A 26,242-nucleotide genomic window follows, 5' to 3' on the forward strand; every position below is an offset into this window, starting at 1 on the left:
TCAGCGCAGTCTCACATTACTCCCACCTGACTTAAATGCAGTGCAGTAACGTGGATTTTTGGACTCTTTCTGGATTCTTTACGCATGTAAATAGACATAATGACTTGGGGCAAATGAAGATGGCTGAATATAGCAATGTTTGGAATAGTCATCTGTGTTTGGCTTCCTGCAACTTTTCATCACACTCTCACCCTACCCCACACCGCGGATTCAAGTGTCTCTGTGCTCCTGCCGCTCTAAGTATATTGGTAAGACACACACTCCTCCACTGAGGAGCATCATGTGCACCAGATGTTTACACACTATATAAAAAGACACATATGCATTTTTTTTCTCACTGTCTGACATGAAACCAGAATTAACTTTCATGTTTTTAGGTCAATTTGAATTTTAAAAAATATTTATATTTTCTAAATTCCAGAAGAATGAGAGTGGCTCAGAAATACATGAAGACTCATGATCAATGGAGTAGTGGATAGTTGGTGAATGGCCACCATGTCCCAACAAGGCTGTGACGTCATGTTTTGGGCCAGAATCATGGTGAGAGAGTTGGTCGGCCCCTTTAGGATCCCTGAAGTAGTGAAAATGACCTATGAAAAATCTATGGAACCTCTGACTGACCACTTTCCGCCGTGCTTTCCCTAACAAGATCATCTGCATGCATGACAACGCACCACGTCATGCTGTAAAGAATACCTCAGCATCATTGGCTGTTATGGGCTTAAAAGGAGAGAAACTCATGATGTGGACCCCATCCTCCCCTGACCTCAACCCGATTGAGAACCTTTGGAGCATCAACAAGCAAAACATCTATGAGGGTGGGAGGCAGTTTTCATCCAAACAGCAGCTCTGGGAGGCTATTCTGACATAGTGCAAACAAATCCAAGCAGAAACTCTCCAAAAACTCACAAGTTTAATGGATTTAAGAATTTTGAAGCTGCTATTACAGAAGGGCTCCTATGTTAAAATATAAGTTGATTTGTTAAGATTTTTTGATTGAAATAGCTTTTGATTTGAGTAAATATGACCTCTTAATGCTGCAAATTCAACAAATGACCATTTTCAGTTAATTACAAGCTTTAAAATGTATTGAAACAATGAGTTGCATAATATTTTGGAAGTTATCACTGGGAGGTTTTTTCAACCACATTTAAATGATCCTCTACCAGTTAAAGACTTATGCTGGCTGTCGTCTGAGTTGACAATTTAGAAAATCTGAGAAAAATGTCATTTGCATAAACATTTGGAACGCGGTGTCCAAAATTTGAATTTGCAAACTCCAAACTGGCTTTTTGATGTTTCTTTTGGAGTAAGAGCTTCTTCTTGGCAGAGCACCCTCTCAGCCCATGTCGGTACAGCACTTGTTTCACTCTGGATAATGACAAACTCTTACCGGGTTCAGCATCTTCACCAGGTCTTTTGCATTTGTTCATGGGTTGGTATTCACATTTCAGACACAGCACGTTCATCTCTGGGACACAGAACCCGCCTTGTTTCTCATCTGTATGAAAACTGGACCTTTCCATCTATTTTATACTTGCATAATTGTTTGAACCAATGATTCTGGAAAATTGTACCCAAGGATTAACCAGACTTGTGCTTCTATGGACATGACATCGTCATTGAAAATTCTAATTGACCTATAAGGCGAAAAGTTAATAAAGGTTTCATGTCAGACACTGAGGGAAAAAAATGCATATGTGGCTTTATATAGTGCATGTAGACAACATCTTGTCTTCGATTTCAGCGCATGAAAAATGGGAGCAAAAGTGTTTTGTATTTTTGTTAGTTGTATATTAAGATTGAAATAAACAGTTTGATTTTGACAGGCATTTCTTTGGCTGAGAGAGCTTTCAAATGGAAATAGAACAGGGGAACTTTTGTAGTGACTGGTTGCAGCACAAATGCATTGCAGAGCTCCCAAAAGATGATGTGAGCAAGATATCAGCAGCCCTAATTAGAGCCTGCTATTTACCAGCAGACAGTGGGGGGCCTTTGAAAACCAACTGGTGCTTTTACTCAAAAGGTGTTTCATGAATGTGTACCAGGAATGTGGGATTGAAAAACAAACACACCATCTGGCAATCAAAAATTATATCCCAAAATAGACTCGGACAGGACAACAGGCACACCGACTGTAACTAGAAGAAAGAAGTATTTTTTTAGGAACATTATTTGATCAGCCCAGGCTTTAACTTTACAGAAGGTTTTCTTTGCACATGTCATGCCCTGAAATCAACTAAAAGGTGTAATGCAAGTATCTGCCCTGGGATACTTGTACTTATGGATGAAAACTATTTATCTTTGGTCAAGGCTACATGCATGCTGTGTTGCTAAAACTACAACTGCATCCTCTGATTGATAAGCAATACTTATCCATATCAGAGCTTTGATATATTACCAGCAGCCCCACGCTGCTACATTATTGTTCAAATCTATTTAATAAGATGGAACCCGTGTTTAGGCGACAATGGTGTGTGCTGTTTGTGGCATGAACACAGAGCCAATATCCGGGAGGAGGATATTGAGCCTTCGTCGTGCTGTAAATGTGATGTGATTGTGTCCTTGGAGTTCACATGCTGCTCAGAGCTGTTACCCATTGTCTCTTTCTCACCACAGAGACCCACTTGAATCTACGCTCCTTCTGCCAAAGTCTTCGAGCCAACCACTCTGTGAACAGCCAATGAGGAGTGTGAATACCTTTGTCCTGCCAATACTTTGCACACAGGCACTGGTGTTTTTAGGGACTGAATGAGACTCCTGCATGACACAGGCAAGTATGAGCTGTTTTTAGGCACTTGTCTTTAATTACTCAAGACTACTGTGGCATCTGGAGTATACAGCTGTTTTGTTGTGTACAATGAAATGAGGCCTAAGGTTAGGACAAGCAAAGCTTTCTATTTATGTTACAATATATCAAAATGTGAAGAAATTCTGACGCAGACCGCGGCTCTGCCATCTCTATTACAAAAGTTTAGTACGTTGTAGCTTTGCTTCGCTTTAAGGCCAATTCATACTCCAGTTCTCGCGTCTTGTGAAGTATGAAGAGGCCTGTAAGTTATAGCTATAAGGTGTAGCTTTTCTTTGCTCCATTTGCGCTGAAGCGGCTCATTATCTGCACATACGTGCATTTTTTTTAGACTCAATGCGTGTCTGGAGAGAAAAAGAACCGAAAACTGGCACCGAAAGAAATTTATTTTTTCCATACCACCCCCGACCGGAGCTTTTCGGTCAGTAGGTACCGTTTAACGTGCCCATCCCTATGCGGGACACAAGCGTGTTATGTGGAAAGGCGCCTATTGAGGGCCAGCAAATGGATTTGCTTAGGGCAAATTGCTATGGTAATACTGGCAATGCAGAAGACACTGATCAGTAAAATAAGGAAGTGCCTTTTCCTAAACATAGCAGCCCCTTTTAAATGCCATGTTTCAGCTCTCTAATTTGCCTTTGCAACTATTGTAGCTGGTAGGATAATTAACTGTTGTGTTTTCCGGCGAGGGAGAAAAGATGGTCTCTGCTGGCAGTTCCTCTATGATCTGTCTCCATTCTGACCAGGCCTGTCACTCAACATTTCTCTCTACTGACATCAACATTTTATAATCTTGTGCCATTCTGCTGAGGAGGAGGAATGGAAATAGATAGCCATGTTATACTATACAGTGCACTGCCAAGAAAAATGCTACTGCCGCAAATTACTCTTTATCATCTGACAAACTGGCATAACATTTGAAGGAGCTCAAGAAATACCATACAAATGCCAGTATCAGTATGTACAGGTGTACAGCACTGTTTTTATATGCAGACAACTGCATATAAACTATACTCTGGACTGAACCACCATATTGCAGGCATAGATTACAATTAAATATGTTGTAATTTACAATACAAAAAATGTCTAATTAGTATTCCGCTCTTTTTGACCTCACAGACTTCTTCATCCTAACCATTAATCCAACTAAGTAGAGTTAGGATGAGCATTTGACATTAACTAAATTAAGTTCAGCTATTGAGGAAGGACTAAAGAAAGCATGATGTATTTTCTTGCTTAAGTGAAATGATCTGCCTGGTTAAATCCTACAGAGAAGTTAAATAATCATCAGGGGGAAGTAAATGCTCTTGAAGCTGGTAGCCAAATGAGTCGGCTTAATATCCATTCAGACAGCCTCCCTACACGATGATGACACAGCAGCACTACCGTGCCCTCAAATAAAATGTATTTTTACTTCTGACATTTGAACATATAACAGTATGAGAAGAATATAGCATTCTTTTTTTTAATATTATTCATTTCGGCACCCAAAATCAAGCTTTTATTAAACAAACATTTTTACCATGTTGCTAAGTGGACACTGATTCCAGCAAAGCACCTTCGATAGCTCAGTTGGTAGACAGGAGAACTATAGGTTCCTTGGTTGAGATCCTAATGTCGCTGGTTCAAATCCGGCTTGAAGGAGAATTCTCAAGTTTGCTTAAAGACTCACAGAAACACAGCAAAGCAACAGGCATGTGGCAATTAGGTGTAACAGGTGAAAGTGACAAAAACATAATAGAAATAGTAAATGACACATCATTATATATTGTTTGTGATTGCCAGTATATCAACAGAAGCAATTAAAGGGGCTAGATGCAGTTTGGTCATTTTATACTCACTACTGCCACCTTAGGTCTTACGCGTAACTGCAGGTTCTATATTAAGCTCGTGCATGACGGCACTTCCCTTTTGGAGTGACAGTGCAGGATTTTAGAGGCAGTTGTGGTGAATAGGTCTGGGCTCATTCTACACCATAAGACATTGCTGGAACATGTAGGGGGAGGAAAATACATAAATTTTAAACTCTGTATAATCCCTTTAAGGCAACTCGAATGAGAAGAATATGATAATAAGAAACTAAATATTCTTATTTTATTTTACACTACATTGATGGTATGTTTTTATTTAGACAGGGACGGTGCACAATCTAACATTGACCAAAAGGAAAGATGCATTGTACCAGGTTAGAGCAAAAATGCTAATTTCCACTTACAAACACTTATATGATACATGGTGCCAAACTACATTTAGTACACTGTAATCTGCTTTGTAACAATCTGTAATAACTTGTACCTATGTAGTACCTACACAATGGAATAAAATGTATCAGTACTTTGGAGGTACATAATGAAATAATGTACACCATCGATCAAGATTCGGGTCAGAGTTATGGGGCCCTATCTAGTGTTTTTAAACGCAGACTATTATAGCGGAACATTTTGTGCTTTTTAGGGGTGCACTGAGTGGGCAGTACAAACTCCCATGGCCAATGGCGATGTTATATGGAACAACATTTTTCCTCCAACCAGACTCCGAGGACAAGGAAGAGGAGTAGTGGGGGAGGCGGGTTGAACACGTGCTTTTGTTTGGGTCACGAAATGACGTCTGAGTGCAGACAGACAAATACGATCTATAAACAAACCACACACGCCTTCTTTTGCTAAAACTTTTTTGTCATCAGCCGCCTTGTTCGCATTATACTTTCACATAATGGAGTACGTCACATTGTTGACTCTTCATATGTTTGTAAATACAGTATCGTACACGTTTGACGCGTTTTGGAGCAGGGGCTGATGTGTGGCGCGTGTAGCACTGGACACACAGTTTGGGATATGATCGTGGACAGGTGGACAGGGATACGATCGGGACGTCATCGTTGCCTCTGGAAACACGTGGGAAATACGACTTTTCTTTAGGACTTTGCCAAAGTGGAATCATGCGATCTGACAACATCTGGCACACGGGTGAGCTCCCTTGTGCATGTCGGCTTAATACGCAGATTTCAGGCGGAAGATCTGGCCCATAAGGTCTCACTGTGGGCCTTATTACATTATGTACCACCAAACTACTAATACAAATGATTCTATTGTGTATTGCACATTGTTACACTTACACTGTATTACATTGTACTTAATTTGTCCGGTACAATGTATCGAGGGTAGTGCAAAATAAAGTGCTTCCAAATATTGCATTTCACTGGGTCTCTAAATGTATCAATTTAGGAAATGGATAGGTTGTCTTTGAACTACATCCTCTGTGCTTTGATCACACATTAATCCTCTGTAACACAATCAAGCTAAATGACAGCACTCCGTGTCCGCTCTCAGGATAATTGTGCAATCACATGGCATTATTCGGCTTCTACAGGTGCAAAGTGAATGTGGGACATACCCCGATGATACTAATTTGAGACATATTTGGCTTATTTGCCCTACATTCCACTCAGCAGAAACCATTCCTGCGTAGTAAGAGGCTTTCTTCAGCCCCAATACTAATAAATGGAAGACAGTGGTATGTAATTTCACTTACAATTCCGTCAGGCCTTCTACAGACCAAATAAATGAAGAAAACATGTCTTCCAAAAAGATCCATTAGAGTCGTGTTAACATATACTGTAACTTTTATAAGTACTTTAGGGTGAGCTAAGGCCACTCAGTTTTGCTAGCAACCTTCTAGATGTTGCCTAATTTTTAGTGCAATGTAATTATGTCTTGGCACACGACACTGATATGAAAATGGACATTGATAGTGGGCGCAGATGGCAAACAAGTCTAGAAGGAAAGGAAATATATACACATATCTTTGTCCAGTTATAATATTCATATTAAGATTAAAAGGGCTATCTGAAGTGGCGTTTGATGATGTCTATTAAAAGCCAAGTTTATTTTTTTATCATTCATTAGAGCTGCAAAATGTATCTTTGACTTGAAATTACAGCGGTTGACGCCAACAAGAAGGTCCCAGGTTTGGTTATGGGTCGGACGAGGCCTTTCTGTGTGGAGTTTGCATGTTCTCCCCTCATTCACCCGATCAAGAGATTCATAATCTCTGAGATTTTCCTGGTTAAATAATTATGTTTAGTTCATTAAATGATGACAGCTCTGACAAACTTCAGCATTTAAAAAAAAAAATCATTTTGAATGTTCGAGGTGCTCCATCTAATGGGCTTCTATGTAATTATGTTTCAGAATTTTTTTTCCAGAATGTGACAGAATTGGCCAATTATCCTGTCGATTAAAACACACCACACGACTATTGAGGTCGACCTTTATTAAAATTGCAATTAGATTAAAATTCGATTAATCGCCCAGTCCTATGATCCAACTAATATAAAACATCTGCACTTATTTTTATAGCTGTCTGTATTAAAACTCTATGTGCATCATGACATGCACACACGACATGGTGCCTCATAGATCAGCACTGCTTTAATCAAGGTTATTTGATGAGCCATACTGCTGGGTGATGCATTATTGTATTAGTTCTGCACAATAGGATTACCTTCAATCTATCAGCAATGGAAACGGCAAAAAAATCAGAAAACAAAAATTAAGCAGAAATTAAACAGAGATCTATATTTCTCACTAGAAATGTTGCAAAATATGGTTTAAACTTAGTATTTTTCAATGAAGATCAGAGCAAGGTCAGCCATTTTTATTTCTAAAGCCACAGGAAGTTCTTCAGTCATGTGACTCCAACAGAAATGAATAGAACACATTATTGTGAGACTGACAGTTTTAGAGGTCAAACTGTGAAATGCATTTATTCATCAGCGCCATATTATTTCCTTGTTACATTTTGCTGTGAGACTGCGTTTCCACAAAACTCCGCAGAGGCCGGGCCTGATCACGGTCAACTTAAAGGAGACTCGTAGAGGCTGCATAGAAGGGGAACAGGTATAAGCTAGAGAGGTGTTTTATTTTATTTCATTTTTTTCACTGCCAAAGTACTTTTTTTGTCAACTTCATATTAGCCAATTTTATTATATTTTTTTATTTTGTATATTTGCAATTAATGTTTTTTTTTTGTTCTGTTTTTTAATCAATTCCCGGCCCTAATATACAGTATAAGTGTTCCTGTCAGAACACTGAGTGCGGTGTTAATTCTTTCAGTATAAACACATTTAAATGTAGTTAATAATGACTAAATCTACATTTTTGTTGACTAATACAACAAAAACGTCCAAGCTCCTCATGAAAGAGTAATTGAAGAAATACATGCTTGGTCAATGTTGAGTCAAGTGACAGCAAGACAAACAAGAGCGAGGACAGCTTGTTGAGACATAAACCTGAAGTATTTCCCAGCCCTTTAAACACAACAGCAATGGCTGCAGTATTATAACCCTCACTGTGCCAGACAATGTTATTTAAGTCCTGCTGGCACATTAAGGCCCATTTCACTTGTCTTCATTTGAAAGGTGGAGATGTACCTGTAGTTGTATAAAATACACTAAAATATACTATAGTATCAAAATCCCTAACATATTTCAGAGATCTTGAAAAGGTCATTGTGTAGTGGTAAAAGCCCCCTGGTCTAGCTCAAATTGAAAGTGCTTCTTTAAGTGCAGACAGACAAGACTTTGTGCTGACTCTGAGGATGGTGGGAACATAACGGATCCACTGGAGTTACAATGCAGCCAGTCTGATTGATGACCTGACCATCACTGTGTCTTTGCGACACAGTTCTGCCTAATCACTTGTTTTTGTTCCGCTGGAAGAGACTGTACCTCCCTGCTCATGCCATTATCCATAATTAACAGAAGAGAGGACTGCAGACAAGGCAGAGGGCTCAGTGTGGGCTGGACAGCACATCAGTCAGGCTACATTCAACAACACAGACAAAATCTATGTCTACACTGCTTAATTTGGCAATTTAATAAATAATAATAATAATAATAATAATAATAATAATAATAATAATAATAATAATAATGATAATAACAACAATAAATTAGATAGAAATAGATTAGAGCACTGTTATTATAAACTAAAACACGTTCACATGATGGCACAGAAACTGAAGAATGTGTGATAGGAACACATATCTCATGTGTGTTATTATGCTTTGTACATCCTTGTGCTCTTTATTAGGCCTGGGACATAATATTGGATTGGACTTGGATCGCAATACTTTGTGCTGTAATACCAAGTATCGATATTTCATCAAGTATCGCAATACTTTCAATACTTGTGTTTGGAGGCATTTTTTATCACACACTCCTTTGTTTTCCAGTAACAGTTGCACATTTTCAATCTTCAATAAATGTCAAATGACATTGTATTTATAAACTTTGGACACGTGGCTTTTTACATATTTTAAAGTAGACATATTACTTATCATAATTATGCCCTACTTACTGTATCGCGATACGTATCGGATCGTGACAAAAGTGGATCGTCCCAGCCCTACTCTTTATATTGTGGTTTCTTTTCAGGATGGTAAATTTTCTATTTAATATGAGATGATTTATCTTCAAAACTGATCCCATTGCATTTGCATTTCCGCACTTTTGAGATGCAATTACCACAGCTATAACAGGGCACTCTTCAGAAAAATCATATATTGATTGCTAATTAGAGTCTAATGAAAACGCAACCAGCCATTGCATGGCAAAGGAAATTACTCCTCTTCTCTGATTATGTTTCTGTATGCACGTAGCACAAGGTGATGAGTACTCAGAGAGAGGGTGGAGTGAGGCTTGTGATTGGCTCGTGTGGTTTCTGCTCCAGTTCCTGCAGAGATGTGAATTACATAAGGGGTCTGCTGTGTCATGTGAACTGGTTGCGCTGGACAGAGCTGCTGCTCCTTTTACTAAATGAGGAACTCAAGACAAAAAGCAGGAGACTATGATTAGGGCAATCACGTCTTTGCCGCTGGTCACCCTGCAACATGCAAATGTAATTACATTCCTTGGTTCATCTTATATTTCATCTAATAGTAGTTGGTCAACTGCTTGGTCTATAGGATTCTGAATGAAAAAGGAGCAACGCATCCCAATAGCCTTGTGGGTAAAACTGCTATGTATATGACCGTCTACACCAAAAAACATTGTGTTGAGGTTCACAAACTTCTTAGGCAAGTTACTTTAAAATTGTAATATATTCTATTGCAGTAGTTACAGCTTAAAAAAGGGACTATGTTTGCATTACAGGCTACTGTTTCAAAAATGTAGCTGAGTTACGCTACTTTGAGCTACTTTTTAGTTTCCTTTAACAAAATATAAACTGAAAATCCTAAAATATGCCACTGAACAAAAGTGCAGTCAAAGATTTATTTTCCTTTTTCTTTCCTTTTCCTTTTTTTGTTTTGTTTTGACGACGTTAGCTACAGACGGCAGATCTGATTCATCAGTGTCCAACTGGATTTGGTTTTGCATTATGTTTGGGGGGCATTTTTTCTTCCGTGGATCAACACAAATAATTTAATCACACTTGTAACTCCAGTTACTTAAATTGTAATGATTATATATTTGTTTAAATAATATGTTATATTCCTTAGTTACTGAAAAAAGTAAGATATTTTTGTAACTCATTTTGTAATACGTTACCCCCAACACTGTTCACAATAACTAAACATTACTATTGGAAAACCCCATTGATGGAATAAAACATTCTACCACATTCACATATAAAAATAAAGTATCCTATAGGATTTGTTTGGAACATGCATTCAGAGACAGTCGTCCAGAATAAGTAATTGTCAGTCTAAAAACAAAGCCAAATCGTGGAAGAGACACCAAAGGAGGTGATGGAGCAGAGCGGAGGCACAGACAGCTGAGCGCCCCCTCCTGATCACACCTCTGGATCCACAGAGCAGCACACAGCAGCTGCTACTGCACCCTCCATTACTCACGCTCATCCCTGGTCCTGCATCACCCCTAAGGAATCAATGTGCTTTACATGATCGATAAAAATCACAGAAACAACCCGAACTTAGTGAATACCAACCAACCGCCATCTTGAGTTAGTCCCTCAGCTATAGCTCATTGTGAATCCTGTTTATATTTAGATTTGGAGAAAGAGGAGCAACCAGGCAAATAATGCACATCACCTTCCCCAGAGGAAGCTTTTAGCTGCTGTGAGAGAGGAGACAAATACGCTTGCATGTGCGTATGCATGTGATCCAGTGTCTGACCTAGAAATGCAGCACAGCACAGTCGACTGTATAAACAACTTGATGTGTGCTAGTTGTGTGCATAAGCATAATTATAATGAACAGGGGTTTAAAAACTGAGACTAGGATTTAAGCTTTTGGACACTTGTGAACAGCAGGTGGAGCATTTACTCATCATTTGACACAGCGGAACCAGTCGTTTGATTACAGTTTTTCTTTTGTTGATTTGCCACATTTCTCACATCCATTTCTTTTTTTTTCCAGACTAATTGTTAAACTTTCAAATACTGAAAATATTAAGTATTTTTCTTGTACTTTGCACTAAGATTGCTTTATTGCCGCTATTCCAAAGTTCGGGACATCGCGGCCCCCTCACTGATTACCTCGGGGTCCCCCAATAATAACATATTATCATTATAATATTACAATATTCTGTTCAAGGGAATTTGATATTATTTTACAGCTAAAATTAGAAAATCAACATGTTGACAGTGACACAGTGGCTTACTGTGTGGCGTTCGCATGTCCTCCTCGTGTCTGCGTAGGTTTCCTCCAGGTACTCCGGTTTCCCCTACCACTAAAAAATCCCCCAGCCATGTGTTTCTGACGATTAGCCTGGCTCCACATCTGGAGATGGATCCCCGAGCACCGGCTGCTTCCTGCTCCCACCGGACGCCCCAGAGGCACGGAAGATGGGAAGGATAAAGCATAACTTAACCTGACTTAGAACAATTTCCTAAATGTCATGTCATCTTTTCAGGTCCTTCATTTGTTAAACACATCTGGGGCTTTTGTCCCAACTCTCCCATGAATCAAAGAGACGAGATCAGCACATTGGCTTTCATCTGGGCTTATTAGTTGGACACACTCAAATATTCAGAAAGCACTGATCCCTATTTCACAAACAAGAAGCTATGTTTGGCGGGGCTCTTTAATGCTGGTTTCTGTTTGGAGTATGCCTGCTTGTTGTCCAATACAGTGCATTAAGTCTAAGTGAAGAAAATGAATGCGGAGAGATTGCACGCACGGACTCAAGAAGACTACTTTTATAATAACCATGGCAGCCTTTTCAATCACATTTCATGCAGCTTATTTTACACAGAATAATAGAAACATACGGCTAAACTGGACAGCGGTGATTCAAAATGTGCAAATTTAATAGTCGATATCCTTTTTGTGATCAAGCCTTTTCCTGCTTGAAAATGACATTGAGCTGCCTCATCCTGCTTCCATATATATACTGATCACGAACAAGGGGATATAGCCAGCTCGTCGTTATAGTTCTATATTAATATTCTGATTCCCAGCTATTTGTGGAAAGGTTTTTGCCAAAGGTCATATCCTCGACAGGGATTGTACCTATCTCTTTTTCCCCATCTATAACACTACCCAGGCATGTAGGTGACCTTGAAGTGAAGGCGGAAGAAAATCTATGATACAGTCTGAGTGCCCTTAGTGGTCAGACTGATAACATTTGTACACGGTGGATCTTAATGCACAAGATCAATATTGTTCTGTTGTATTGATTTTGGGATTATTAATCACAGGCGTATGTCAGGAACAAGCCTCGCATTTCTTCCCCGTGAAATTACACAGAATGTTGAAAAATAAGTGGTATCTAATGGAAAATTGTTCAGACTAAATTCTCTTCAGACTTGACTAAATTTTGTGATTTGTGCAGCTCCTATTTCAAAATCTAGTGGTCAAGGACAAGGAGGTTGAGAGCATCTAAAGAGGCCAAGCAGCGACTACAGCTACACCGGTTTGTGGCACACTAAATGCCAGCCATGAGTGCTCAGGCGTCCAAATAAACAACACCGTGTCAGGCCTATGCAGCCCATCAATCTCCGTTCAACCCCAGGAGTCCCATAAGCAGATAACGCAGCTAATCAAAACCTCTGCCGTGTAATTCATCACAGGCAGTGGCTCAACCAGCTCTCCATCTTCTCTTTCCCGCCTGCTCCGCTTTTGGCAGAGACTCCATTCCTCTAACAACTGAGGGAGCACAAATGACAGGCAAACAAATCAGATGATCTCCACGACATGTATGGTACACAGTTAACAGTCGCTAACTTTAATATTACATTTTATATTTAGACAACAATAAGAATGTGATTAACTGTGCCGTATTCGAATACCTTGAGTAGCATACGTTTTGCACCAATCATAATTAAAAAAGCATGAGTAAAGTACACTTAAAGGAATAGGCCACCGTTTTTACATACTGAGATATGTTCTTACCTTAGCTTTGACGAGTTCTTTAGGACCAGTCTGGTCTTCACCGTGCCTTCAGTCACGTAAACACAGCGCAGACGGCGTTAGCATTTAGCCTCTCCCCCTCTCCACTATAGCTCCAAAACTGGTCAAGATAGAAGCTACCAAGCTCTTCCACGTTTTCCCTATTTAAATATGGTTACGTGAAGTGTTCCACTACAAAGTATATTTACACAAAATTAAACAATGTGGATTTTCTAAGCGGATAAAAGGGGGAACTATATTGTAAGGCGTAATAATACCAGGAGTAGTTTGGCACAGTAAAGTGCCAAACTACTGCACAGTAAAGTGAAGATTACTGCGCGGATTTCGAACTACTCCTGGTATTATTACGCCTTACAATATAGTTCCCCCTTTTATCCACTTAGAAAATCCACATTGTAGTGTAACACTTCACGTAACCATATTTAAATAGGGAAAACGTGGAAGAGCTTGGTAGCTTCTATCTTGACCTGTTTTGGAGCTATAGTGGAGAGGGGGAGAGGCTAAATGCTAACGCCGTCTGCGCTGTGTTTATGTGACTGAAGGCACGGGGGAAGATCAGACAGGTCCTAAAGAACTCGTCAAAGCTAAGGTAAGAACATATCTCAGTATGTAAAAACGGTGGCCTATTCCTTTAAGAGAAGATATGTCAACATTTTACTCATGCTATTTTATTATATTTAATTTTCATTCAGTTAATATTTCATTTTCATTGTATCGTTGAAAATTACGTTGAAATTACAGGAAGTGGTTACGTCCACACTGTGCACTGTCCATCATAGACATAACAGACCAAAAGTCACTGAATACCTGTGTTGTTTTATCAATTTTTATTCCTAATAGTATTTAGATTTACTTACTACTGCTATAATCAGGTGTGCATCTTTTTGCATTAGACGTACAACAGCTCCATGTGGATTTGTGTGTTTGCGTATGGCAAGTACAGCATTATGATTATTCTTGATGCAGCTAAATGTTGCTCAATATGGACATGCTGCATCTCTTTTATTTTCCTACTTTTTAATCGCTGGGTTAGTTTTACAGATGCATTAAGTCCCAAAGCATGAAGCAGCATTGAAGCATAAAGACAACATTTAGCACTGGTTAAATTCAGCACAGACTCTGACTCAGGGAATGTAGTCTGTAATAAAGTCAGGTTTACACTAGCCTGGCTTTAGCCATCCGTAAACTGCGATCAATTATCATTTCCCTACATGTATGTGTGGGTCTGATCTCAGTGGCCGTGTTACATCGGTTGAATTTCAACCTGCCATTCAGCGAGCAGGGGAGGCGGGGCTTGTAGGTGACGTCAAGCATTTGCGCCGCATTTGCTGGTTGTAATTTGGCAATGGCGGCTGATACAAAAGTAATGGAAGCTCTTCAATCCGTCCTGGCTCGGCTCCCAAATATCCAGAAATTAAAATTGAAGCCTTGGAATGTGCAAGTAGTGCTCCCAAGAGTTATAATGGCTGCTTCACTCACTCGGGCGCATTACATACGTCATGACTAAACGCTAGCGAAAATCAGATCCAATCAAAGGAGTTCACCCCTCCCACCTGATAACAGAGCTCAATTGTGAAGGTCCAGAGTCTCCAGACCCTTGTACGAGATGCAATTACGAGGGTATGGTAAAACCAGGCTAGGTTTACACTGAAGAATTCTCCAGCTTGTAGCTCTTTGCTCTGCTCATTGCCACACTTCAAGTGGTATGATCGGTTTCTGGTATTGTGACCACATTAATGAGTACAAGTATGAGTATGTGGCATGTGATATGTGGCTGCCTCCGCGACCCGGTGCCGGATACAATGGAAGAAAGTGAAACGGGTGGATGGACTAGTAATATTGAATACTATGTATATAATAAAATGGCATCTAGAAGAACTGGGGCATTCATCAGATGTCTGCCACTATGTTTTGTATTGTATGTATTGTACATTGTGAAAGGTGAAAAGACAGTTTCTCCAGGGGCATAATCCACAGCTCTGAATTTAAGTCAGCAGCATGGAAATGTTTATATTTTAGGGCGTATGGAGAAATATGTTATCCTATGATACTATAGTACATGCATCTAATTCAACCAAATGATGCTTTCATCATTATCTAATGTACAATAGAAGTTGACGATGGCCGCAAAATTAAATTAAATACGTACAACTGCTATATGACTACAAATAGTACAAGTTCCTAAGTGAGAACAATAGCTCCACTGATCACCGTGTACAAAGGTGCATTTCCAAATTGCCTTGGCATCATAAACAGACCTTGTAACATTTTCCAACTCAAACCATTCTGCTCCGCCACTTAGAGGATGCCACGCCTTTGATCTTTGTGCAGTTTCCCTGCGGTCTAAAACTTCCCGGTCCTTTCATCTGAGCTCAAGCAAAACGAGTACGCTGTCTGGAAACAGGTGTTCTGGTTGTTTGATGTTACCCCGCGGTGGTCCAGCGGCAGAGGAAATAAACGTGACGCCCCCATTCTACAGTAGCCCTGCCCTCTGCCAGACCAAGACACTGTAGGTGCCAAAAATACATGCAGCTGCACTGAAAATGCATCTGGCACAGCGACTGACCCTGAGAGATGGACAAACTACCATCCCCCCCAAATAATTGCACACAAGTTAATGAAGAACCTTTCTGCAGTGAAGTTGGAGCTGTCCAGCAGTTGAGGTACTGAAACAAGCTCTGCTCTCTTTTGTTAAAGGAATAGGCCACCGTTTTTACATACTGTGATATGTTCTTACCTCACTTTAGTCGAGTTAATATATCCCCGTCTGGTCTTTGTCCGTACGCTCTGTCACGCAAACGGAGCACATACGCAGCCTCTCCCACATGTCACATAGCTCCAAAAAAGCTCACGATAGAAGCTACCAAGCTCTTCCACGTGTTCCCTATTTAAATAAAGTTACGTGAAGTGTTTTCATGCGAAGTATATTTACACAGAAATGTAGCATGTCGATTTTATAAGCAAATAAAAAGTGGGACTATATTGTGAGGCGTAATGATACGAGGAGCACAGCGTCCGCGCAGTAACTCCTAAAGACTTCCCCCGCTCGCTTCCGTCAATAACCTTTAGGAGTTACTGCGCGGACGTTTTACTCCTCGTATCATTACGCCTCACAATATAGTCCCCCTTTTTATTTGCTTATAAAATCGACATGTTACATTTCTGTGTAAATATACTTCGCATGAAAACACTTCACGTAACTTTATTTAAATAGGGAACACGTGGAAGAGCTTGGTAGCTTCTATCGTGAGCTTTTTTGGAGCTATGTGACATGTGGGAGAGGCTGCGTATGTGCTCCGTTTGCCTGGCAGAGCGCACGGACAAAGACCAGACGGGGATATATTAACACGACTAAAGTGAGGTAAGAGCATATCACAGTATGTAAAAACGGTGGCCTATTCCTTTAAGAAGAGCACGAACAAGAAGAGGTTGTGTTACCCTGCCTGGCTTATTGCAAATGGCTGAAGCCCAGTGTATTTAACTTCATATTGATTGGGCATTTAAAAGACTTGTGCACCAACACTATCAGATAACATAAGCCACTGCTCCTTTAAGTCTGTGAGAAGCAGAAAATCCTGCTGAAAAAAGTAAAAAGTAAGAGAGAGTAAAGAGACTAATGAGAAAATAATTAAAAAATAGAAAAAAAATCTTGGTAGCACAGGGAACCTAATAAAATACAGTATACATGTAAATCTGTGTTGGAAACATTACTTTAAAGAGGTAATTAGTAACTGTGTTAGTAATTGCACTACAGTATAATAAAAGTAACGAGTTAACGGACAAGGTAATCACTAATTTACAGCTTTATTGTTTAAGTAAAATAAGCCTGTTTTCAGCCACATAATAACCAAACAACTGATAAAGCATAAATTAAGTGTGCTGAACATTGCTGCAAACACACGGCCGTTCTTCACTTCACTTCTTCTTAAAAAGGAATAGGCCACCGTTTTTACATACTGAGATATGTTCTTACCTTAGCTTAGACGAGTTCATTTGTGCCTGTCTGGTCTTCACGCGTGCCCTCAGTCACGTAAACACAGCACAGACGACGTTAGCATTTAGCCTCTCCTCCTCTCCTGTATAGCTCCAAACGAGGTGAAGATAGAAGCTACCAAGCTCTTCCACGTTTTCCCAATTTAAATATGATTACGTGAAGTGTTACACATAAAGTATAGTATAGTTAATTGGATTTTCTAAGCGGATAAAGAGGGGAACTATTTTGTAAGGCGTAATAATACCAGGAGTAGTTCGACATCCGCACAGTAAAGTGAAGATACTATCGTAAAAACGGTGGCCTATTCCTTTAAATCCGATCAATACAAGTCGTTAAATCATGAAATATATAAGTAAAATCACCTTGTGTTCCAGGTAACGTTTGTTCCAGTCTGACAAGAGACAGAACGTCAGAGCCATGTGCGGTGCTTAAACCCACAAACATGTCAAGACACACTTTCCAACACCTCCTCTGATTGGCCCCTTGCACAGTCCGTCTGGCTCTGTCAGCTAATCATCGTTGTTGTTGCTCTGGTCTCGCTCTTTCTCACTTCCTAAAACACTGAATTCCGCAACCCTTTGGAAAGAGACAAGAAATCTTGCAGTGGCATACGTGCGATCGATTATTTTCCGGGATGGCATAGGCGTAATTTTTCGGGCGAATATTCAATCAAATTGGTCACTATTTCAAGCCTTTTTGGCCTGGGCAAAAGATATGTCATGGAAAAGGGTCATAAAGGGATTTGAACAGAGGTTACAGTAAATGGTAGATATTCTACTGGGAGCAGATGGAGCACTTTTCCCCGAAACAAATTCATTTGGAGAACATTGTACAAAGTGCCAGATACTTTGGCTCATGTCTCTGTGCATTTCCTGGAATATGCACACACAAAAAGGATTAAGACTGTGGGACATGGGATGAGAAGCAGCAACGAAGGAGACCAGTAATGCAAACGGGCTAAACACAGCCAAAGCGTCAGATGGAGTCGTGACTGAGTGCCTGTGCGCTAAATTCAGGGCAAACACAGGTCACCATACAGACACACGTACGTCAGTGATATGAATTGTTCCAGTCTCTCAAGTCTCAATCTTTATGTGTCTCTAATCCCATGTGAGTATGTTGGGGTGATGCTAATAAAATGTTGCTAAACTAGTTCAGGAGAAACTAAATGGTTTGACAGCCCATGACGATACAACAGAGCCTCATTATTCATCACTATTGATTGACAGGCCAGAAGTCAAAAGCTTTTAAAAACTATCCACCATCAGCTTTACGTCATTCAGTTAAAGAGACTAGATACAAGTCGGTCATTTTATGCTCACTACTGCCACCTCAGGGCTTATGCGTAACTGCAGCTTCTATATTAAGCTTGTGCATGACGGCAACTTGTTGAGTGACAGGGCAGGATTTTAGAGGCAGTTGTGGTGAATAGGTCGGGGCTCATTCTACACATTAGGACATGGCTGGAACAAGTAGGGGGATGAAAATACTTGGTTTTAACATTTTTAAACTCTGTATAGTCCCTTTAATGATTTTTGTGTCAGTTGAAGTCTGTGCGACTGCAGTTAGGAGAGAGTGACAGTGAAATGTTAAAGCAAACAATAAAGTTCCCCCTCCTTCCCCTGATTGTAAAGGAAAGCCACTCTCATTTTACGACATGAGAAGAGCGAGAACCAGTGGTTTCACTCTGGAACATTTATTTCCGTAATTTTGACGGACAGGGTCGTAAAAAAAATCGTCATTAATAAATAAAAAAATATATATTGTTATTTAATAACATGACAGCAACAACCCATGTTATTCTAATTGGTAAGACACATAACTCTCTCATTATTCAAAAAATCAATAGTGGAAACCTCCCACATTTTATGAATTCTTTGCCAATCAAAAAAGAATAGAAAACACTACCAACTCCCAGGATAGCGCTCCCTCTCTGTGAGGTGGGCCCATCACCAGAGGGGGCGAGGGCCTTTATCGCCGCTTGTGGCTTTAACTATAATTTCAATGTACAATTGCTATGTACACAGATGATACCCCCAGAAGGGAAAATCATAATGTTTTGCTGTTAACAGCTGCTACAAGAAAAGGATGCGATTGAAGGGATGTGTCAGTGAATAGTTTTTTCTATTTAGAGAACAACCATGAGAAGTGATTCTGCTTTTCAGACAAACAATAACTGGTAATTTGTGTTGGTGAGCTGTGCAGAATATGCTGCCAATATAACTATACAAAAATCAATCTTGTATATGTGCGTTTTTTGTCTCCAACTCTAGTGATTATGTCACTACATGTTCACATGAGAATCTCCTGTTGTGCATGTGGGTTGTGCAGGGTCGGCCATGTTTCAATTCAACACCAGATCTCAGTAAAGGAAAACAGAATGTCAAGGTAATGAGTCAAACATAGAACTAAAAATCCTCTCAAATACAATAAAACCCACCCACAGCTTCTTTTGTAAAGATCCTTTCAAACCTGCAGAGGACATAATAGAGCTTTGTATTTAAATGTGCAGCTAATGTGATGATGTGAATAAGTCAAGCCACTTTAGAGCACACAATATTTGTTACAGATCCCAGACTAATGAGTATGCCAACCGTATATCAAATTTAGGCAGATGGGTGTATTTACCTCCAGTGGGCCGGGCTGGCCCTGTGGCGCAGTGGTAATGAGGGCTCTGTCTGCCTGGGTGGACATGTTTTGTAAAAAGGCCTCTATTGCCCCCCAAGAAGCTTGGCTTAGAAAGGGAACTATGCACACAGCCGACCCTGGTGGTGGAGTATTTACATCATCCTTAAAAAAGGGCCCCGAACATATCAAATGGTTCCATTTTTCAAGGATTAGAGGCTTGGTGAATGGGGAGTAAATGACATGAGAGGAAATCGAGGCCACTTGCTGTTCTGCCTCTGTGCTTTCTGATAAACTCCAACAGCAAACCTCAAGGCATTTGTAGATGTGTCATTATTTCAGCAGATAACTCTGGCTGTGGCTGTGGAGTCCAGTGAGAACATTCCTGTGGATGAAGCCAACTGGAGGGAGCTGCATGTTAGGAGGAGCAGAAGCAGCAGGATGACGTAATGAGGGCAGCTTATGAAGATAACTAAGGAGCTTTTTGAATGGTGTACAGCAAGTGGCTCATACAGCACCAAGAGGCAGGAACGTAGGGATGCGGCTGGCATGACAACCTACAGCAGGCAGGAGACTTGGTTGCTATGGTTACAAACAAGGATGTTTGCATCAGAAGCAAACCTCAGCAGCAACAGTCAGAGGTACACACATGCCATGCACTAACCATAATGGAGAGTGGTCAGGGGCATGAAACAAAAGGTGAGATCAGACATGACTTGCTGATATCGCTTTTTGTGCAGTGGACTCAACTTTATCAAACAGGACGTGTCTCTAAAATACATAGGCCTAATACATAATAGATATAACAGAGCAATAGAAATAGGTAGTTTGTCCTAGGACCCAAAAAATATATATTGTTGGACTTCAGTCCGAGTTCAGACGATTAGGTCAAAAATACACACACATAAACACACACACTGTGTGACAGAACTTTGACTTTGGTATAAAATATCCCGATGTGCTAAAGGCAAATGATCATACTCTTGACTTAAGTTTAGATTTTATTTTGAGCACACAATGACAGTATGTACAATATGTACAACATAAAAACAATATGTTAACATAACATAATCATTTCTGGCAAGCCTAACCTTTTTTTCTGCATTTTTATAACTTTCAAAAATCATATCTTTAAATGTTCTCCTAAATTGTTTTCTGTGTATTTTCTTTGAGCTGCTCATTTAAGCTGTTGCACTATTTCAACCCTTGTACGGAAACAATACTTTTCCCCATCGCTACTTTGAAACGTAGTCTTCCTCTCAATTTATACCTTGAACTTTTTGAGGTAAATTATAACTTTTTGCCCTACAGTCTGTAAATCCACAAGATCTTTAAATATTTCATATTTTTTGGACAAAATATAGATTTGTATGTTTCCAAAAATCCGCCCCATAGATGATCCTTAAAGGAATAGGCCACCGTTTTTACATACTGAGATATGCTCTTACCTCACTTTAGCCGAGTTAATATATCCCCGTCTGGTCTTTGTCCGTGCGCTCTGTCACGCAAACAGAGCACATACGCAGCCTCTCCCACATGTCACATAGCTCCAAAAAAGCTCACGATAGAAGCTACCAAGCTCCTGAAGGTTATTGACGGAAGTGAGCGGGGGAAGTCTTTAGGAGTTACTGCGCGGACATTTTACTCCTCATATCATTACGCCTCACAATATAGTCCCCCTTTTTATTTGCTTATAAAATCGACATGCTACATTTCTGTGTAAATATACTTCGCATGAAAACACTTCACGTAACTTTATTTAAATAGGGAACACGTGGAAGAGCTTGGTAGCTTCTATCGTGAGCTTTTTCGGAGCTATGTGACATGTGGGAGAGGCTGCGTATGGGCTCCGTTTGCCTTGCAGAGCGCACGGACAAAGACCAGACAGGTATATATTAACTCGGCTAAAGTGAGGTAAGAGCATATCTCAGTATGTAAAAACGGTGGCCTATTCCTTTAAAAAACACCTTCTGTAAAGTAACGAGTGAATGAACTGTAGTTGTTTCCTCACACTTCTGCACAATAAGTAAAATATGGGAAGACGAGTGAACAATAGAGCGTACGTAATGATGCTCTATTGACTTAAAACTTGCTTAATGCTCTATCTATTATTGCTATACTTCTTGAAACATTGCTAACAAGACTAATGTGAGATTTCCAGTTAACTTTACAATGTCAATTATCACTCCTAAAATGTTTAATTTCCTTTATTACCGTTACCAGACATCCTTAATTTTGTTTTCCTTAAATTTAATGATAAATAATTAAACCATAATTTCATTGTCTCCAATTCCATATTTATCTCTTGCACTGGCAACTGAGGGTCACTGCCTGAATAAAAAACACTGGTGTCAAACAAACTCGAGGAGTTGAAAATGTGGGTAAGAGGTTTTTAAATATTTTGTTTTAAATCTCAATAAAAATTTAAACAATTTGAATTATCTCTCTTTCCTACACTGGAACGAGGAACATATAATTATATACAGTACATATATCATTTCCTGGGTCAGGAAATATTGTTGCATTCTGGCCCGGTCTGTTTCAAATTGCTGCCAAAGTTTCAAAATAGAAATTCCGGCTTTTATTTTTAGATTAAGCCAAATTACCTGGGGATCTTAAACAGAGCATTTGTGAACCACAGGATCTCATCCCTGCTGTTTGCAGATGATATTGTTCTGTTGGCTTCATCTAATTTGGACCTTCATCAAAGCGCTGGGACTGGGTTTGAAGCCGTGTATGAAGCGACAGGGATCAGCACCTCCAAATCCGAGGCCATGGTTCTCCGCCGGAAAAAGGCAGCTTGACCTCTCAGGGTCCGTGGAGTGTCCTTGACTCCTTGCCTCAAGTGGAGGAGTTCAAGTATCTCAAGGTCTTGTTCACGTTTGAGGGACAGAGTGTGAGATTGAGAGATGGATCAGCCCAGCGTTGGCAGTGATGTGGTCACTATATCGGACTGTTGTGGTGAAGAAACGCTCTAGGTTTACCGGTAGAGGTACATTTCTACTCTCACCTATGGTCATGAGATCTGGGTCATGAAAGGACAAGATCGTGGTTAAAAGTAGTTAAAATAAGTTTCCTCCGCAGGGTGGCTGGGCGCACCCCTAGGGCTTCTCAGGTCGAGAGGATGCCAGCTTAGGTGGCTCGGGCATCTGTTCCAGATTCCATGGCCACCTGAACAGTTTTTTTTTGGAGCAGCACTCATGAAACATTGAAAAGATCTCACACGTTTCCTTTCTGTGACTTGTGTTAGAGTTATAATTGAACCCTTCTTTCATTGGGCAGAAGGTGTTAGACTCTTAGCGTGGAGGCAGGTGCTCAGGGAACTGACATGGAGCTCACGAGGGGGGGGGGGGGGGGGAGGGTTCAGATGGTATTAATCACTAATAACTTTCACACCAGGCAAAGGCAGGCATCAGCAGCAGAAAATACTCTCAGTAGATAATGTGTGGTATGAATGAGGATATTAATTTGCAGAAGGGCAGAAGCAATTTCCTCTTAAAGGCAGTTTTACAATTACAGTTCACATAGTAAGTCTGCAATTCAAAAGCAGAGCAAAGATGTTTTATTCCTATTGAGGGGGGACATGAGCACCAGCATCCTCTGCATCACTAGTTAGATAGACAAACAATTACTATTTGCTGTTTTATCTTTTGATTAACTGCTCATTCCATTTTCCTTGTATTTAAGACACATGATTTGTTTATAGCTCTCGTTCTTCATTTTTGTTCCACATGCTGTACACTAGGGCCGGCTGATATGGATTTTAGGGGTCTGATACCAATACCGATGCCAATATGAAGGGTGTTGGCCTGGCCGATATTTTAAGTAATTTAATTTGATGTAATTTTTTTTATCTCTCAAATTGTCTATAGTTAAACATTTATGAATAAAGCAACGGTTTCAATCGCAGAAATATATCTAATAGAGGTCGACCGATAATGGCCGATGTGGATATATGTATGAAAGAGAGACAAAAAGAGACAAAAATCAGTATATTCCAAAAAAAAAGAAAGTCTCTATCTCTTATGGTTCTGAAATTATACACAAAAGTCTTCAACATAAAATATATAAAAATAGGTGTTATTTCTTTTGATATTTCTTCGCTACCCTGAGGAAGTTGTGGGGCTCAGTTTAAAGCTCAAACTGAGCTCTTTCCAATGCACAAAATCGGGAAGTTATCACTTTCGGTTCATTTTTATTGGCCAATAGCCAAAGTAATTCAAAGTCAGTTTTTTACAGGCTGTAGGACCTGACCTGAGAAATAATAGATGTTGATTTTCTGATACCCAGTAGCCTAAAATGCACCGTGCTTGTAGCAGTGTACTTTGTATAAGGAATATTTGTGGCACTAACAATGAAACAAATAAACTCAAACATAAAAAAAACAACCCAAAAAGACATCAAATCCAGCAGAGATAAGTTTGTGTTGTATTGTCACAGGTCCGTGTTTACTGCTAATTGCCATTCAAGGTCAAATCATGTTAATACACAGCATCATTCTACGTCCTCTTAACCCTAAATATGCTGATTCTTTTGCTCTGCCCATCTCCATTTTCAACAAAAGTTGTACAAACAAGTGGCCTTATTTAGGCTAAAAAAACCCAAAACATTTATATAGAATGCATGAATACTGATATGACGTATAAAGCTGAACGAATAGGACTATTGTGACATAATAATATGTAGAAACAACAGCTGGCCAAATGGGTCACCCCAGACTACAATGCCTCAGCCAGGTAGAGTTGCTCTCCTTGCAAGGTGAAAAATACCCTCAAGGTGTTTCAAAAAGCCATTTCCAGCAGTAGCTAAAGCATCCATCAGTACGGACATAACCTCAGCATGTCTGATTCAGTTAGTGCTTATGAAATGGAGCATCTGCAGCTCCCAGAGAGTATGTAAACATGAGCTCTGCCCTGGGAAATGAGCTGAGAGGTCATTTAGACTGAGGGCGGGAAGAGGCATCGCGTGCTGATCGTCACCTGGAAACTGTTCGACGTACACAGAGCGATATGTACACAGGGCTACACAGCGCACCTGAGCAGCCCCTACCTCTCCACTCCCCTTTCTTCTCTTACAATGGCTGATCACACCCCTGGGGAATTTAAGTAATCCACAAGCGGCGCTGAAGGTGACATAGGCCAGCAGTACTTTGTGTGATGTCTCATTTATATGTAGCACTTCAGTCACATAGGATATGCTTGGCGTGTGCACAGACTGACAGTACGTGCGATTCCATCCCATATGCAACGTGCAGAAACCAACTGGCAGCCTTTCAGTTACGCTGTGGGAAATGACAAGCCAACAGTACAATGAGGGAGTTCCCACCAACCACAGCACCTGAACACATCAGTTAAGTTAAGGTACACTTCATTGATCCCCGTGGAGAACACACATTTTCAGGATCAATACTAGCATATGTTTTGTCAAGCTTAAGATAAACCCATCAGAAATAGACAAAGGAAGACAAAAAAGAAGGTGAACAAATGAGAGATTAGCTTCAGTGGGATAAAAGTGGTGCTGCTCTTCCATCTCTAACCCCTCCTCTACTCATCTCAACATCCGCCCACACATCCACACTGTGGTCTCCCCTCGCAACCAGAGACATGCTATATATGTTGCAGCCATTCCTCGGTCACCATCACACTCCACCCTTCACTTAAAACAACGGAAAAAAGCACAGAAACTTCAAATCTAAAACAAGAAAAAGGTAAAAGCAAGGAGCAAAATGGTGTCATGGAGCAGGAGTTGTAGCAGGGCACTCTTCTTGTTCTCAATCAAAGCACACACCCGTCTACATCATGTCACCTAGACACCATCCTCATCCAAATCAAGTCCGCAATGAACAAGCAAACATTTCCTATTAACTTGGGAGACATGGAGACGTGCACTCTTACCTGGCAATAACAGCACAACTTCACCAGCCCTGGCGAGATGGTGCGCTCATACAAAGTAGGGGGACAGGGGGTGTGATGAACAGAGACGGACAACACGGGAGAGAGGGAGAGGGGTGGAGCCTGCTTTCGGAAGAGAAAGGGAGGCGGAGTGAAGCAGGCAGAATGATAACTCTTTCTGCTGTCTGTGTAGCGCCAGATCAAGCCCAATTTAAACTGGTGTAGAACATGGACTGTGTGTGAGGTTGACAGCGCAGCAGCCCCAGGGGAGAGAGGAGGAGGAGAAAGGAGGAGAAAGGAGCGCTAGTGACAAGAGATTCTGGGCTGTTCAAGCCAGCATCGACACGCGGCACTTCCTAGGAATCCCTCCAGTAAGAGGGGCACTACATCACCAAGTCCTTAGCTGTGATTGGCCGGGCAGCGGGGAGACACCAAGAATAAAGGGCAAAGCAGTGTAACCCAGGATGACTCTTTCAAATAATATTAGCATTAAGTATTTGGCTATTTACGCCTCTATTTACGACACCCCTCACATTCAAGGGCATATAC

General features: G+C 40.4%; 1 protein-coding gene across 5 annotated transcripts in view; it reads right to left on the minus strand.

Moving 5' to 3' along the window:
* Positions 1-25,923, minus strand: part of syt1a (synaptotagmin Ia) — a 123,509-nt gene extending 97,586 nt beyond the window's left edge. For 2 of the 5 annotated variants that reach the window (XM_079582326.1, XM_079582325.1), the window contains exon 1: positions 25,697-25,923. The gene's annotated coding sequence lies outside the window, so the exon portion shown is untranslated. The remainder of the gene's footprint in view (positions 1-25,696) is intronic. The other 3 variants (XM_079582322.1, XM_079582321.1, XM_079582324.1) reach the window with 2 other exon arrangements.
* Positions 25,924-26,242: the final 319 nt, after the last annotated feature.

Source organism: Gobius niger, assembly GCF_951799975.1.
Source record: "Gobius niger genome assembly, chromosome: 2".
NCBI lineage: Eukaryota > Metazoa > Chordata > Actinopteri > Gobiiformes > Gobiidae > Gobius > Gobius niger.